Source organism: Silene latifolia, chromosome 9, assembly GCF_048544455.1.
Source record: "Silene latifolia isolate original U9 population chromosome 9, ASM4854445v1, whole genome shotgun sequence".
NCBI classification, from domain to species: Eukaryota; Viridiplantae; Streptophyta; class Magnoliopsida; order Caryophyllales; family Caryophyllaceae; genus Silene; species Silene latifolia.
The window spans coordinates 177,200,005-177,205,451 of record NC_133534.1 but is presented as its reverse complement, the minus strand read 5'-3'; the positions used below and the strand labels follow the sequence as shown (position 1 = coordinate 177,205,451).

At 39.9% G+C, this 5,447-nt stretch overlaps 1 long non-coding RNA gene across 1 annotated transcript; it reads left to right on the top strand.

The window, feature by feature from the left end:
• Positions 1–1,143: 1,143 nt before the first annotated feature.
• LOC141598379 (uncharacterized) lies at positions 1,144–2,246 on the top strand. Its single transcript, XR_012523468.1, has 3 exons — positions 1,144–1,348; positions 1,463–1,540; positions 2,131–2,246. It is a non-coding gene; the product is annotated as an uncharacterized LOC141598379 (long non-coding RNA).
• The last annotated feature ends 3,201 nt before the right edge of the window (positions 2,247–5,447 follow it).

Here is a 5,447-nt window from a genome sequence, read left to right as displayed (position 1 = left end):
CCTATCACATATATTTTCAATGAGACTTTTAAGCTATAAACCAACTCGACTCTCATTAGACCATGCATATAGTTGGATAGGAAGGATTAAGTCGACTTTTAGGTGTTGTACAATCTAATCGATTCGGCTCCGGGACCCAAACCTTCTTAGGGATTGTAAGATATACACTAACTCTTTCCCATCACAACAATAAGTGCTTGCATCTAGTAGAGAATATGTTTGTATGATCAAATCCCATGTATTCCCCTATGAACCCATGATACCCTAGTGCTTTTAATCAATTGTTTACACCTTCATTTTATCTACCGTGCTTTGTTTTTATTGTTGCTTAGTTTTAATTGATCTTCTATCTCAACCCCAAATTGTGACACCCTAAGACACGACCATTTACAATTGAAAATCCTACATCAATACCCGTCCCTTGGGATCCGACCTTTACTTACTGCTTTACTAAGAGTAGTTTGTGAAATTATAAATATTGTTTTGGTTGAGTAACTTTTGACGACGAGTTTTACAACAACACCAGGGTTGAGGCAGCATCTTACAGTAGCCTTATAGCCAAGAATGTGGCAAAGTTCATATAAACCAATATCATTTGTCGATATGGTTGCCCACATAAAATCATCAGTGACAACGGGTCACATTTTCAGGTTGAAGCTGAACAGTTACTAGCCAAATATTGTTAGGTTCATATACCTATTATTAGACTCCTCTAATAGTGAACTAATTAACTTGTTAATTATTTGTTCTTTAGATCTAGTGCATGCATAACAAAATGAAAGATTTATAAGAAAAACAATGTTCCTTACATTGTTATATGTTTCGAAATATATGGGCACAAGTAAGGTCACCTTCCTTCACTTGTTCTTGAGCTAAATATGATGGATGATCCTCCTAAGACTCCAAGTATAGAAGCCACTCCAATAAATTGCACCCAAGATTAATCCCAAAAATTCCTACTAATATTAACTAGATATGTAGTAGAAATGTACCCTTAATAATACTAATATATATATATATATATATATATATATATAGAGATTGAATCATGTGAGGCACCCTTCTTAGGGTGAGGCGGCTGGACACCTTCTAAACCGTCAGATCTATAAATTATAGGCTCACCAGATGATGCCACGTGTCCCCTTATATAATCCCAACCACCGACACATTTCCCCTCAAAACTCTTCATTTCCAGCTTCCTCTTTCTCTATCTTCAACTCGTCTTCAACTCAGCTACTGAACCAACTACGTCTTCGCCATTACCGAGCTTTTCGATCTTCATTTTCATTGAGCTTTCGACCGCCATTATCAGTGAGCTTTTCTACTGCCATTATCATACGCAAATTAGGTATTTTCGATCTACTAATTTACATTTCAATTCATCTTGCTTTCATTTCGTATTTTTCACCCTAATTTTCAATCGACTTATTTAATTCGTTAAATTATTGTTGTTCTTCATCAGGTTTTGATCGTTTTCTGAGAATAATCGAGCACGGTAGGAACGCATAAAATCAATTGGAGTCGATTTCTCCGCTTCTTTGTATGTTCCTTTGCCTTTCTTTACTAGAATTTGATTTTCTTGCTTATTTAGTTAACCTGCTTATTTAGTGAATCTGGTGGAATATTATGTGAATCATTCTCATTATAATGCAGGAAGTTAAACCTGTGTTTGTGTATCATGAAACTTAGAGGTGATACTGTGAATATTGGTCTGATGTGGTGTTGTTAAACCCGAGTTAATTTTGTGAATTTTGGAGTCGTTTTTTTGTGAATCTGGTGGAATATTTTGTGAATCTGGTAGAATATTTTGTGAATCATTCTCATTATAATGCAGGAAGTTAAACCTGGCTCATGATTGTAATCTTTTTATGATGAGTTTATGTGAATGCTTGTCTGAAGCATAGACCTTATCTTGCGAAACCTATAGACCACTTTGTCCATAGTTGGTCATTTGTACAACTTCATCTGAATGCTTTACCTTGTTTTGATATGGCTTTTAATCCTACTTATCTGGAATGTACTTATACGAAACATGACATTTTGTGTATGTGTATGAAATGTATTACTTATTATGTTTTAGTTATTTTCATTTATTTTTGTCTGAACTGTTTTAGTTATTTATATGCCTAGGTCAATTGCTCCTGTCTGCGTATACATTGCCAACTATGGACACTTGGTGTACGGGTCGGGTAGTCGATATCTTTGAAGAGGCAGAGTTTGAGCTCATTAAATGGATATGCTATCTTCTTAGGATGACTTCTTGATTGTAGGGACTAATCTTGGTAATTTGAAATATAATTTAGTAGCTACATTCCCTATCACGCAAGGGTACACTTTTAAGTCTTACAAATGTGTTCTTAAGGTATTACTATGCTCAAACTCTGCCTCATCTGTACAATTCCTTGGGTTGTATTAAAACGGAATTTTAGGTTACCTTTCTTTCCATGTACTAGTAGAAAGAATATGTATCATAGATGAAGATGATAACGATGAAGATCGATCCCTACAAACAAGCCTTTCTCACGACCTATATTTTCTGCCATATCCCAACATTTGTGTTGCTCATTTAGCCCGGCCTTCTAGTTGTGACGGATTCCTGGCTAAATGAGCAACACCAAATGGTGGGATATGTAACATATATATGCCATGAGAAAGACTTGTTTTGGAGGGATCGATTATCTTCATCGTCCTCATCTTCATCTTTGATATATTTGCTTTCTTGTACATCTAAAGAAAGCTTGCCTACAATGCCCTTATAATACAACACAAGGAATTGTACAGAAGCAGGCTGAATATGAGGACAGTAATACCTTATGAACACAGTTGTAGGACTTAAAGTTGTACCCTTGCGTGATAAGGAATGTAGCTACTAAATTATATTTCAAATGAACCTATTATGTTTAGTTGTCGGTCGGTGTACTTAGGTCTATCACCGTTAGTATTTAATCTTACTTTTGTATACTTGCTAAGGCACCCTTGTATAAATATGTAATCAGTAGTTTTCTATTTCCGATGTTGTATCAACATAATGTATGAATACTATGTTCTATTAATCAAGTTTACTTTCCTTTTATTTTGTCAATCCTCGAGCATATATCTTTCATAATAACTTTGGATACAACTGTCATAATAATTTAGCTGGCATGCACTTGATGAGATTCTGTTCTGTCTCTCGATGCTGTAATGTTGATTCATAATTACGTGAATCCTATACTTGATTTTGTGAATCTTGGAGTAGTTGTTGTGAAACCTAGATCTGCCATTGTGAAAGTTATTCATTTAGTTACTAACCTACTATGCGTTCCTATTATTATTTTTTAGTGAATTATGGAGTCTTGGTGCAAAGGGTGTGTCGTTAATGCTTTTGAAGAAGACGAATCGTCATTTCGTGCGACTTATGTCATCAAAAACAAAATGCAATCAGTTTGTCTTTTAAGGAAGCTGATTTGGCAGAAGTTAAAATATCTTCCCCTCGCTATCACTCACAACATTCTGTTTTCAATATTCAAGGAGTTATGCATAATATATTTTCTAAACTTGATGCCTTTGAAGACAAGGCAAATATGGCTATTGTGTGTCGGAATTGGTCTCAGTTATTTCTTATTCATCCCAATGCTCCGGTGTAACGCTGCATATTGGCTTTCTCTTGAAATCAACCATGTGGAGGGTATTCTAATTATTCATAGGGGTGCTAACCTAATCTTCCAAACGTGCAAATGTTTGCTGACTGATAATACTTCAGCTAAATTCATCCTTCATTTTCACCAATATAACCATCCAAGTGCCATGAACCTTCTGAATGCTATTGATCGCGCTACAATTTATGAAAACTTTCGTTCTTTACCTCCGGTGATGTCTCTTTGAACGAGCCACTTTGCGCAATTGCTATTCTTTGTCAACTTATTACGCAATTGTATAGATGCATGTTCTATTGATTTACCTTCTATTATGGACCTATAGCCTACATTTGTATCCCTTTTCCTAAAATACTATCTTTGTAATTTTCGGCATTGAACGTTGCTATCTTGTTTGCCGTATTCTATTGTCGATAGTTTATAAATATAATGTATGACTACTACGTTTTATTAATGAAGTTTGCTTTGTGTTCTTTGATTTTGTGAATCCTTGCGTTCCCTATTGTTTCATAATAACTTCGAATGACAATTTCAATAATAACTTCAATAATAACTTCATGCCCCGTTGACATTTCCGGCCCCTCGTTAACCCCGTCCCCCAAAAAGGGTTCACCCGTCCTCTCCTAGGGTGTCTTTTGGTCTTGTCGTTGGTCGAATGACTATGTACAAGGGAAAGGGTTTAGGGTTGGGTTAGGCGGTTCCGCGGTAGCGGATCCGCCTAACCCAACCCTAAACCCTTTCCCGTCCCGTTTTAGGACACCGGCCCCCTCTTTGTTAACCCCGTCCCCCAAAAAGGGTTCACCCGTCCCCTCCTAGGGTGTCTTTAGGTCTTGTCGTTGGTCGAATGACTATGTACAAGGGAAAGGGTTTAGGGTTGGGTTAGGCGGTTCCGCGGTAGCGGATCCGCCTAACCCAACCCTAAACCCTTTCCCGTCCCGTTTTAGGACACCCGGCCCCCCTTGTTAACCCCGTCCCCCAAAAAGGGTTCACCCGTCCCCTCCTAGGGTGTCTTTTGGTCTTGTCGTTGGTCGAATGACTATGTACAAGGGAAAGGGTTTAGGGTTGGGTTAGGCGGTTCCGCGGTAGCGGATCCGCCTAACCCAACCCTAAACCCTTTCCCGTCCCGTTTTAGGACACCCGGCCCCCTCTTCGTTAACCCCGTCCCCCAAAAAGGGTTCACCCGTCCCCTCCTAGGGTGTCTTTAGGTCTTGTCGTTGGTCGAATGACTATGTACAAGGGAAAGGGTTTAGGGTTGGGTTAGGCGGTTCCGCGGTAGCGGATCCGCCTAACCCAACCCTAAACTCTTTCCCGTCCCGTTTTAGGACACCCGGCCCCCTCTTTGTTAACCCCGTCCCCCAAAAAGGGTTCACCCGTCCCCTCCTAGGGTGTCTTTTGGTCTTGTCGTTGGTCGAATGACTATGTACAAGGGAAAGGGTTTAGGGTTGGGTTAGGCGGTTCCGCGGTAGCGGATCCGCCTAACCCAACCCTAAACCCTTTCCCGTCCCGTTTTAGGACACCCGGCCCCCCCTATCGTTAACCCCGTCCCCCAAAAGGGGTTCACCCGTCCCCTCCTAGGGTGTCTTTTGGTCTTGTCGTTGGTCGAATGACTATGTACAAGGGAAAGGGTTTAGGGTTGGGTTAGGCGGTTCCGCGGTAGCGGATCCGCCTAACCCAACCCTAAACCCTTTCCCGTCCCGTTTTTTTTTAGGACACCCGGCCCCCTCTTCGTTAACCCCGTCCCCCAAAAGGGGTTCACCCGTCCCCTCCTAGGGTGTCTTTTGGTCTTGTCGTTGGTCGAATGACTATGTACAA